We start from the raw sequence: 12647 nt of genomic DNA on the forward strand, positions 1-12647 counted from the left end.
GCAAAACGATCGTACGCAGTATTATAAGACCGCGATAAATTTATCGATTGCATGATCATACCTCAGCGAAACACGGTAATATATTACCCAATGGTAAGAATGCGTAGCACTAGTAATGTCAATGCTTTCAAAGGTGAAGGTCCTATTAGCTACAGCTAATGCCAGATATCTAAGCCTAATGAGTAATTATACTATGAGCGTTGAGTTTGCGTTCTAGGAAGTAATACAGGGTGATGCGAGGCTAGTCAGACCGCTTTGTAACCTCAGGGTTGGAGAAACTTACCTAAAATGTGTTTTAAAATGCGCTAATTGCATAAATAGATACGAATACGAGTGGATTGAAGTACCAGCGATATGCCGCGATAGCGGATGTAAGCGGGTTTTCTTCGGAGATATATGAACCAGGATTTCCAAATACATAATATACGATACTTCTAATGAATTCAAATCAAGTAGAAAAAGGTACACATCATTCGACGTGACACCCTTACCGCCTTGACTCGCTTCTATTCTTGGATAGCGGCCTGCCATCCGTCCTTGTACTTCGAATGAGCTAATCCTATCGCTTTGGGGGTGCGCCGCTAGGGCGACACTGCAAGACAAAGAAAAACACAGCAACCGTCCGCCTGGAGCTACACTAACATTCCCGGATCGGGACAAAGCTTGGGTGATTGCAAACCGTCGTACTGCGCCAAAATAATCTTTTAATAGTTGCATCGCCAAGCCCAAAAAGAAATATAATTGCATTGGGTATCTTATCTAAGTAAATATCCGGTGGATCGCTACGTTAGAGCGCTCCCTAGTCGTCCTCGCTGCGGTCGCTCCGGCTTAGAAACAATTTATGTTTTGGATTGTACTTCGCGCTGTGTCCCCGACCCACGTTTCGGGACCCCGCTCTCTCCGGAAGAGCCTCCGTGGGCAAAATGAAATGGTTTAGGAAGAAACAGAAGATCCTAAATTTTGCACCAGTTCCTTACCGGTAAAATCAATTGTGGCTACTCTATTTAATTTGAAATAGTATAACAGCTCAACTAAAATTCTGAAAAAAATGGAGCTACAGTACGTCGCCTATTGTTAGTATTTCCTGTTAGATAAGTTAGAACCGGTGATTTTACTTGCGTGGATTAATAACCATCGATTCAAAGTAATTGTTTTAAAAGGCCGTCAATGTCATATTTGTACGCACTAAACCTAAGGAGCACACCCAAAGACGGCCCGAATCAATCCTAATGGGCTGTTCGTACGTCGTGACCGCAGCACTATCAGGATTAAAACATCAATTCTAGTTACGGTAACGGCACTGCTGAACTGCCCAAAATACGATCTGCGCTAAGAACGGCATTTAATGTAGAATGTAGCCCAGCAGCAGTGTTGATACCAATAGTCTATTGTTTTTATTGATCACCTGCAAATCTGGCTTACTTTCAGGTCTACGACAGAAAATCTGTAATGATCTAGACAAAGACAAGAGCAACCCTAGCATCGCACGTAGGGTCAACTGACACAGTTACGGCGCTGTTACGGCTATTTATAGTAGATAAAGGCAATAATGCGTCCGATTGTAGAGATCTCGTCCCCTTATCTATAAGAAGACAGATATGAAAGGTAGCGCTTCAATGAAGTAAAGGGAAACCGTGAAAAGATTTTGCGGCTGCAAAGAAGCCGCAGGAGATGCATCAAAGCGCCAAGGGCATACAGAACGGAGCATTCAGCTCGGGCTCTCAGCCGTTCTAAAGAGCCCCACAAGGGCTCGAGTATACTGGTATTAATTTGTGTCAGCCCAAGCACGACATCACTGTTGTCTGCTGGCGTATTGACAGAACGTGGTATCGCAATAGAAATTTGTTTGAGATATAACTTCAATACAGTCCCCGCCCAAACTAAAACTTAATGTTAAGAAATCTGTTTCCTTACGGTTGGCCAGTGGGTTGTGAATCACCCCATTTGCCATCGCTCACTTCGCAAGAACAGCAGTACATACCGCAGGGGGTATTTATCGAGCACCATCAATGGTATCCGATGGGTTCATCAGAAAATTCATATGCATTCCAATCTTGCAAATTTTAACTTCTATCCGGCAAAAATAAAGTAAGCAGTCTGTCTACTTAATAGGTCTATAGACATGCATTGGATGGGCGATAGTTTTGGCCGCCTTCTTGCCAAGCCTTGTAGTGTAGTATTGAACACGAAGCGAATTGAAGGGGGGAATGAATGTCCTAAAATGGTAGCCATCATAACAATGGTTAATTTCCCGTCCAACACAAAATGGTACGCTACGATCGCTTCTTCAATAACTGTAACGTGTATTCAGATTAACGGTGCTGCTGATGGTATGCGCGGGTCCTGTGAAGGCCTACTACAGTAGCTTTACGGCAAAGTTCCTCTTGTGGGAGGAGGGAGGTTCGATTCCTCCCGGTAGTCTCTTGATCGCGTGTCCAAGCTAAGACGCGTCGCTCTGAGCCCAGCGGTTGCCCTCTGCACCATCTTCTTCGCCATTGAGATCGTTATAGTTGATGGCCTATGCTGGATCAACAGGAGGTAGCGCGACGTTGCTCAGCAGTAGTGAGTAGGTCAAGTCTGATGCTGGTGGTACGTGCAGTGTCGGCTATGGGGTGGCACCAGCAGTGTGCTGATCGCTAGCTTGGCCTTGTTGAAAATGCCAATGATTGTGGTATAGGCGAGCGATGCCCACGCCCATGTGATCCAGCTAGCCACATTCGGTCGTGTTAGTGGTGACATCATGAACGTAGTGCCTCCTGCGGGCGCCGCTCGAACTTGAACTAATAAAACCTTCACCCACTGATTTCTTATGAAACTCTTGAGTATTTTTTTTTAATGCTACGTCTGCCGGCTGGCACGAGTATGTATTTTCAGGAGGCACCTTCGTTAGCACGACATTAAGGAGACGAGCAAGGATTAATACATATTTCCGCCAGTGCCCCCGAAAACTCGTCCCAGAGCAGAAGAATGGACACGTGCATGTTTGATCGCTGACCGAAGTAAACAGACAGAAACTCAATAGACAGCTCGCTATTCTACCACCCAGTAGCATTGCCGTAAATATGAACACCTTGTTGAAGTAGGTGGACCTCGCCCCAAAGTCTGCGCCCTAAACCGTGGCGCATCACTTTGTTCTCCCTCGCGACGTCGGGCTTGGTCGATGGCCGAGTCTTGATATTGAGGAAAGGTTCTCGTTTGAGGCCATCGCTTGCGGCCAACAGTATTGCAGTCACCCCTTCTTGCCTTTTCTGCGCATTTAACCCATACACGATTCACCCTGCGAGTAGTGATAGTAGAGGTAGGCACATACTCAGAGTTGGTCCCTATAAGATAATAATATTCCCACGTCTCACACGCTGTAAATATTTGGCACATACCGGTCTAGTAAGCGTTGTAAACAACAGAAACATCGAGCTCGTCCATATTGAGACACACTTGGTCGCTGAACTCCTCCGCTTTCTGCTCTACGTCGGCCGGGGTAGACTGCCCTTCTCGGGCTCGGCGGCGCATAGAGAGCTTGCGGCGGCGAAGAAAATGCTTCCGCCCGCTCCACGAGGCCTAGGAAAACCAATCGCGTGATCCGCTGGTCCTGTAAAGCTCCTGTGCTTACGACTTGAGTCTGATGCTCGTCACAGCCACACCATCGGCTCTCAGCTCGTTTTTCCACCCCACCAATTGTTCCTCTAATTCCGTAGACAGCGTAGCGCTCATGCCAAGGGTGCGGGAACGCAGATGACAACGAGAGCCACCAGCAACCTTGGTCTATATGACAGCTCTCGACTTCTTCCAAGCGAGCACTTGCCGTCGTTTCGAGTTAGAATTGCTAGTTACGAAAAAATCTTATACCGTAGCCGCCAGTGTTGATGTATAAAAAACAATCTGAACGCGCAGCTTATACTCATAAATTATACCAACCAGTTTGTACTGTTTTGACTTTTGACTTTCAGCCGCGGCCTCCCGTCTTGCGTGGGTGTCCTGTTCGTCCCAATACGCCACCAGCAAAATGACATGAGATTGTTGGTATCGATGGCGACCCTGAGTGACTGGCTGAGCAAATTTGATCTTTATAATTGAAATTTCACTGTAAATGGTGTGTGCCTTATAAGATGTACCACGTATTTTATTCACTGATCCAAAATGTGCTTTACCATATGTCCATGCGCTATGAGATATCCCCTGCGGTAAAGATCGACGCTGCTAGCGCTCGTACGGTGATGAACGGAGCCCCCCCCCCACAGCTAAGGGTGGAGCGCGTGAGGACAGCTGAGTCAGCGAGGGCATTGCTTTCGCTTTTAATGATCCTAATCGTGTGTCCCTCGTGACAAACGTTGGCGTTGCGCTGGACTATCAGCTGAAGGCAACGCTAGCAGCTAGACACTTTGCAACGGCCCTTCAACTATCGCATGCGATAGTTAAGGTATGGACACCTAGCCTGTTAAGGTTGCTGATGCCGGTCAAGGCTTGTGTATTGGGCTGATGAATGCGACGAAGTCATCACGCTTGTCGCCTAACGATCCTCTATCGTGAATCAAGGCTAGCGCATGCTCGAGGCAAACGTCTCTGCCGCGACTAACGGATTTAGTAGTCTTTACTCCCATAACGCCGAGGGTGAGTATTTGTGAGGCTCCACCTAAGCCCAGAACATGTCCTCACATGAGTTCCAGTTGGGACCGTTCTCAAGAAAACACCAGGGGTAGCCCCAGAGAGGGTATAGACCACTCCGGTTCTCGGGCTTCTTACTACAAGTCCTGAAGTCCTTTAGAGGGATTCGGTGCGGCGCCATAAGCACGCACCGGGTCGCCTCCAAGTTGTCGACAAGCAGCTGTTCCTTCTGGACAAGGGTTCGTTCGTAAACGTACTTAGAAGTGTGGCCATCAACAAGGCCACGAGGAGCGACGAGAATCTCCAGAAAGAGGTCAGCTCCAACGATCTCCTCGGGAGACCAAAATCACTTGGGCTATTGACAGCTCCCTGACTGACGGGTGCCGACACCGGATCCCACGCGTGCGACGGGCAGTTAGGATATTCTCCTGCTGATGGTCGACGTCGACAGTCATGTAGTGCAGGAATTTCCAGATTCCACCATACGTCAACCTACTTTTGATCAAGAATCGGCTCGATCTGATCACCCAGAGCTTAGGTACAAAGGATCACGGTAAGTACTCAGCGATCTGTCCAGATAATGCTATGCGGATAGCCGCTGAGCTCAACGGTCGCCTGAACCCAGCGGAAGGGTCGGTAGAAATCCGAAACGACTACATTTCACAGCGGAAGGGTCGGTAGAAATCCGAAACGACTACATTTTATGAGAAGCATAGGATTGAATAGGGGGAGCCGAAAAGGCTCCCGGAAGATAACAGAGCAGAATTTTCCTAGTCCAAGCCACGTGTACACTTTTCCGGTAAGTCTCTGCATAGGGCTGGATTATGTCTGCCGTTGATACCCGAGAGGCATTGCTTGTAGGGTATTGACTGGTAGCGCCAAGAGATTAGGTCGGTCTGGATAGGACAAAGTCTCGCTACACGCGAAAGAAAGCCCCGCATCCTCAGCGGGCCGGTACGTCGGATGGCCCGGGTGCCGAAACACTTCTAGCTGAGTAGCCTCTGCGATTGGTGACCTGTAAAAGCGCTCGCGCGCCGTCATCCATGATTTAGTGGAGAGCACAGGGTTTGTGAACGAGCTCATCCGAACCAAACTCGGTGGAGCCTCGGAAGTGCTTGACTTGGTTAGTCGGAACCGAGTGGAAGCGAGCCACGCGTCTGTCCCGGAAGGGCCGACCCGCGAGGGGACCACCCTCTGCGCAGGCCATACAGCCGCCGACCTAACTCGGCGATTTGTTGTGGTTTGTGTAAGGAATCCACATCTGACGGTATTTGTGCGTTCTACTACACCACAACTGGTGCCGCGACCCGGGAACAGGGGTGTGTGCTTGTTTTTATAGGTGCCAGCTAACTAAGTTAAGAGGAAGAGAAGAGAAAGAGAAAAGTGAAGATGGTCAAGGGATCAACAACTCCGAGCGACGGAAGCCCAGCGACGGCTAGAGGATCGCCTCTCGCGGGGTCGGACCCGGCGGATCAGCGACTCATCGCCATGACGATGGAGGTGGGACGAACCGTCCAGTTCGACGAGGATGGCCACGACCAGGAGAGCGAGAACGGATATGCAAAGGAAGGAGAGTGTGAAGAGAAGGCCGAGGCCGCTGAGCTCGGAGAAACGAAGACTACCGCCGAGCTACTTGGCGAGGTGGAAGAGTTGACGCTGCAGGTGGACGCATGGGAGCCCCACGTCCTGTCGAGCGCAACTTATCCGCCGATCTCGGCGAAGGTGCGGACAATGAAGAAGATGAAGAAGAACATGGCGTTGCTCATGGGGACCGTCCGCCCCTTATTCCGAAAGCAACGAGGAACGCCGATACGCCGAGCGCCAAAAACGTGCTGGCTCGTCTCAGCGAGGAGATGAGAGCGAGATCGGAATGGATGATGATGTTCGCGCCTGTGGCGATGGCGTAGGCGAAGTGGCCGATGTTGGGTCCCGAGCTAACTCAACCGGTGCGTGCATCCAACATCAATCAGTTGGTGGAAGAAACTGTGTTGCTGCTGAAGGCTATGGGCTTTCGGTGCAGCAGCCGACCTAACAGCCTCATCCTGTCCTACTGGAGTATGACCCGCGACGGAGCTGAGCTCTGGCAAAGGAATAAATAGTTGAGAGTGGCGAGTGGATTGGAGAAGGCCCCTGGTGGAACGAAGCAGGTGTACAGCCGAGTAGCCGAGTTCAAAACACTCGGCGAAGACCCAAGCGAAATTCCTTTGCCGCAGGCCCCGGAGACGAAGCGACGTGAAGTGGTTCGCGCTACGCAAGGTACTCCATACTTCGAAGACTCCCACATACTGACCCCGATGAAGCTTAACCCGCCTCAGCGAGCACCGAGTCGTAGACAGCGGAATGCAGATCGTTACCGTGAATTTTATGACGCTGCTGACGAAGCTGAGGCTTACGAGGAGGACGATGACGCCTTCAGTGTGAGAGGAAACTGTGAAGAAACCGTGAAGGACTACATCCGAAAATTGAGCTTCGACGCGGCTGAAGAAGACTCGACTCAGTACCTAGAAGGCCGAGCCCACGCATCACTCGACAAAATCGCTGAGTTCGAAGGGAAGCGCTACCGCTCTGACGCATCGCTCCAGTGGCTTAAGCGTTTCATCTACGAGATGAAGAGCACCATGAAGATGAAGAGCACCAGGATGCCCCAAAGTGCCTCGTGCGAACCCTTCTCGCTATGCTTGGGACGCGCGGCGAAGAGCTGGTATAGGCAGCTGCCGAAGAATAGTCAGCGACGCTGGAAACTACTCAGCGAGGCGTTCCTGGATTATTATTGCTCACAGTTTGACCAATCCGCCCGCACTCGTTACTACTCGGCGAGACGTAAGTCAACGAGCTGATCTGCGAATTCCTGATCCGGCGCAATAAGTATGCTCAGACAGCCAAGATCCAGTACGCGAAAGGTGGCGCCGACGCAGCTGACCATGTCGAGCACTTCTTGCTGTATTGTGGAGATGGCGATATGATGGATTTGGTGTACCCCTTGCAGTTGGAAGACATCAGTAAGGTGGAGCAGACAATCGATCGTCGTATCCTCGGTGAAAAGCGGAAGAAGCAACGCGACCGACTCGTGATCGCTTGAGGCCGAGACAATAAGTGGAAGGATCCAAGCCGCCGAGATGAACGCCGAGATGGACGTCGAGATGAGAAGCGCAGTCGCAAGGAAGAAAACCGCGAGCGCTGAGTCACTTTCGTTGACGCAGACTCTGACGGGGAAGAACTACTCGATCAGAGCCCGCCGAGTCCATACAACCCCGAAGACGAATAAAATGATGAGGACCAGTCCGGAGGTTACGACTCAGTGGAAGACGATGACTACATAGACGCCGGGGATGCCAATGATAAGGGAAATACACCGGACCGTCGAGAGAACTCGGCGGGAGTCCAGAATAGCTCGAATCGAAGTTGGGGGAACTCAGCGAATCGCCTCCGCGACCGTACAATAAACGAGAGCAATCGAACCGTGGCGATGGATCACGCGACAACTCACAGCGTGGACCTTGTGCAGCTTGTGGAAGAATGGGGCACTCGGCTCACTACTGTCGGCGGCACTGCAAATTCCGCAGACAAGACCATGAAGTAGGCCAGTGCGAACTGTTTCGTCAATACGAGAAGCTGGCTGCGTTTTGGAGAACGCTATCGACAAGTCGCAAGTGCCAGAAGACCTGCAAAACCTTTACACGCCGAGTGATTTAAACTCGGCGGCCCGCCAACACTGACTGGGTTGGAATATGCCGAGCTGCCACAGTCAGCTGAACCTGCAGTTGAGGCGAACTTCTTGTTTGCCTTCGTAGGCGAAGCAGGGCGGCCCGAAGGACGAAGCGGGGTGGCAATTGGATGTGTGAAATCGACGGAATTGAGCGTTAACTCGGTGAGTTAGATGATAACTATCGAGCGATTGCAAGTGTAGCTCGGCCGTCAGACCAGGCTGTGCATCGTAATAGAATCATGAAGCTGCTTACAGGAGAGCGGCTGGGATGGTGGTCAGCACAGACGTATGTTCGCCGAGTTAAAATGAGACTCTCGTATGGGGTCAGTGAAGGACCGAAGGACCAAGATACTATTGGACACCGAAGCAAATGTCTCGGCGATTAGTGAGTACTTCGCGAAGAAACTACGTCTCAAGAGAGTGGCCAGCAGATTGACACACAAGGAATAAGTAAAGACAGAGTGGTGACAACGTCACGAGCAGCTGTGAAGGTGACACTCGGCTGGGAAGTGGTAAACGAGTTTGAGATGTGGATAATGCCTCACCATGCCAAAGTCGATTTGATTCTCGGCACTGACTTTATGATCCCAGCTGGGAACCGTCTGGATTTGTACAACATGTCAGTCAAGCTAGTCAATGAGATGGTCATCCGATCAAGTAATGCGCCGAAAAAGACCGAGTTCGGACCAAATGTCCCATGTGGGCCACCAGACGGGTTAACAATCGAAAGTCAAATGACCGCTGAGTTCAAATGCCCAGGCGGCAACCCAGTGAGTCGACGCATGACTTGTGGGGTGCGGCGGACGAAGATTTGGATTCCAACGGTTGTTTTTAATCGCCGAGGAAGACCAACCCATGTCCTAATTACAAACGTACGACCCAAGTCAGTCTGGTGTCCACCTCACTTTTATGTGATCAAATGGCAAGCACACAGAGTACTAGCCAATGAGTGGTATGTCCGCGTGAGCTCGGCGAAATACCGAGACTGGCAGATATTAGCATTTGAGTCAGCGATGGACAAAGATTTGCTGCAGAAGGAACAACGACTGTACGAGGACTGGCTGTCACACCAACCGCCATCTGTGGAAAGACGAAAATACCCTATTCCGACGGCGGTGGAAAAACGACTCCCTCCAGTGGAGAATGGACCAGAGTTAACATGCGCCGAACGCTGGAGGAGGATCGAAGCTGATACAGAAGCCGACGAAGACGAGAGACGTCGCGAAAACGCCGACGTCATATCAACTTCAGGGGTGCAAGGGGTGACCCGGCTATAAACTCAGCGTTCAAGCTGGAAGACGTCCGAGCGGATCGTACGCCGGTACTACGCGATGGCCAAGATGTCTCGTATCATCTGTCCAAGATTGAAGACGATGGAGCCGTTACTGACGCCAGCACGAACTCAGCGGTTGAAGGAACAAGTGCAGTAGGGACCAAGGAAGTAGCGTCGGCGACTGAAGACTCAGCTATAACGGAAGGAGTCTCTGAAGAATGCTCGGAACAGGTCCTACGCGACGAACAGACCGTTATTGATGACCGAGCCAAGTTTGAAGTCATCAGACCAAGTATTGTGAGCGAGGTGTACTCAGCTATAAGCACACTGACCACTATGAGTGCTGGGATTAACCATGTGGTGACGGCGAACTCGGCGCTCGAAGATCCAGCCGTAAGAAATGACTTGGGGGTTATCCCAGCATGCCCCAAGACCGCCGACTACGCGGGTGAAGTGTGTGGACGCGTGAATGTCTGTCCTACTGTCGCTGCAAACTCAGCGGTACAGCGCCCTAGCGCGACGACTGCAAATTCCAAGCTGGAGGTATTACATCCAAAGATGTTGAGGCTAACATTGAAGGGCTGAGCTGGGTGGTGAAGACAAGTAGCCACAGCGATGAAGGTGAGGCACCAGCCGAGTATGTAGTCGATGGATCAAGTTCTGCAGCCGTGGTGAACTCAGCGATGGGTACGCCAAAAGCCTGCATTATCCAGTCGGCGACGGTGGACTCGACGTCGGCAGATCTAAACGCTGAGAGTGACTCGGACACGACCACGGCATGCCGCCAGGATGTAAGCTATAACGGAGAAGAGTTTGCGTTCACGGAAGTTAGTTCTACCATCTCGGTGAACTCGGCGGACCAGCACTATGACGCGACTGAATACTATGATAATCGGAAGGTATTACTAAATGCGGGGAATTAAGCCTAACGACGATTAAGCTACGGTGGACTCAGCGTTGGAGGCTATGGATACTGAAACCGGCTCAAATGGGGTTAGCCGACACGACGATGATACTATCTACCTTGGAGACAAGTTTGAACGTGCAGAAGTTAGATCGGCTATCGTAGTGAGCTCAGCGGAAACGGGCCCTGACGTGATCGACAACTATGATTTATCAGAGGTATCACTGCTGAGAGGTACTGTAACTGAGATCGGAGTAACGAAGTCAGCGACGACGGTGTTCGACCCCGGCGGAATTGGCTACAGTTTAGAAGATGATGAAAGCAGCTCAACAAGAGACCGAATGGAAACCCTAAGAGAACATTACGTGGCTATCGCAGCAACCGAGGACGAGCAAGAAGATGATAATGACGACAGTAAGACCAATATCTTTGAGCGGAGTGAGAGGGATCTGGAGTTGACGGACTACGCTCATGAGCTGGCCTTCCTTTCCGACCTCACTAAAACGGAGCCTACAGAACTCGACTATGGCGCTCCAAACGTCAAGTCAAGTCGCCATACGCCAGCACAGTCGGCTAGGCTGGTGGCAAAGCTGTAAACGCACGAAGGAATAATGATTTCAAGTGGCAATGCCCTGCCGCCTCCAGCGTACGGATCATTGTGCGACATCGACGTTCACGGACACGAACCTATCAAGCAAAAAATCTCGGCGGATATCTTTCCGCCACTTGAGCAAAATGTACGAGTTGTTGAAAGGACTGCTTCGAGCTGGGTTGGTATCATTCTCGAGCAGCCCTTGGGCCTCACCAGTGGTGATAGTACTCAAGAAAAATGGTGTGGATATTCGGCTATGCATTGACTATAAACTAGCAAACGCGATTACGACGCCGGTGTAATACGCCATGCCACTAGTTGATGACCTGCTCACCGAATTGGAGAGTTAGTTGTGGTTTTGCTCGCTTGATGCTGCGAGCAGATTCTGGGCAGTCCTGATGACTCGCCGAGCTCGGCAGATCTCAGCGTTCGTCTGTGCACTTGGGGACTTTGAGTGGTTACGAATACCGTTCGGGTTGAAGAATGCGCCTATGATTTACCAACGACTGATCGACAACGCTCTATGAGGATACGTTCAACCAAAGGGAGGATGGCAGTTGTTTGTTGAACGAATGGCTAACGCCGAAGCCGAGTCGGGAGCTCGGCGATTCGAGCCCGGCGGAGTCGGTGATTTAACGCCAGGACAACTGACGAAGCTCGAAGCGGACCACCAATCACAAGCTGACTGCGATCCGATCCAAGACCTTTCAACGGACCGGACGGTGACATGTTCGCTAATGGAGAACCAGACCAGTCTTATTTGATCCCGGTGTTGAAGCGGAGGTCGTTTGTCGATGATATCTGTTTTGGAGGGGAGACGTTTGACGCCTGCTTGGAGACACTAGACCGACTACTAGCCCGGTTCACAGAATGTCGAATTAGCATCAGCTTTTCCAAGAGTATCTTTGTCCAACCCAAGGTTGATTTCCTGTCCCACGAGGTTACGCCGAGTGGCATACGCGCCGATGTGAAGAAGATAGCCGCGATCGCCGAGCTCTCCTTCCCGAAATCAAAGAAGTGGATACAAGCCTTCCTCGGCGCACTTAACTATTACGGCCGATTCATCTAGAACTTGGCTGTTTATGGAGCTATACTCTATCAACTAAAGGACACGGACGTTGGTCCTGGGGGTGACTTGACGTCAGCAAAAGCGTCATTCGCTGAGCTCAAAAAACGGGAAGCAGAAGCTCCAATTCTTCGCCATTTCGACTCGGCGAAAGAAGTCCACATAATGTTGTGTAATGACTGGGCACTGAGCAGTACGATGATGCAGCCGCACGACGACAAGCTGCACCCAGCTCGCTTCTGCGGGCGCGTACTAAAGGAGAAGGAAATCGGCTATCATCCCGCTGAGAAAGAAGTGGTCGCGCTGTTACAAGTACTGAAAGTGTGCTATACTATCTTGGTGGGGAAGACGCTACACGTCTACACCCGTTTCTCAACGCTGGAATGAGTGTTTAAGTCAAAGTCGCTGTACGGCCGCGCAGTAAGTTTCGCAGTTATGTTGTCGCCCTACGTTTTGAAGGAGAAGCGAGTACGTGAACGAGACGTAGACTTCGCCCAGTTGCTC

The sequence above is a fragment of the Phytophthora infestans genome, genomic scaffold, assembly GCF_000142945.1.
Source record: "Phytophthora infestans T30-4 supercont1.30 genomic scaffold, whole genome shotgun sequence".
Taxonomy (NCBI): domain Eukaryota; phylum Oomycota; class Peronosporomycetes; order Peronosporales; family Peronosporaceae; genus Phytophthora; species Phytophthora infestans.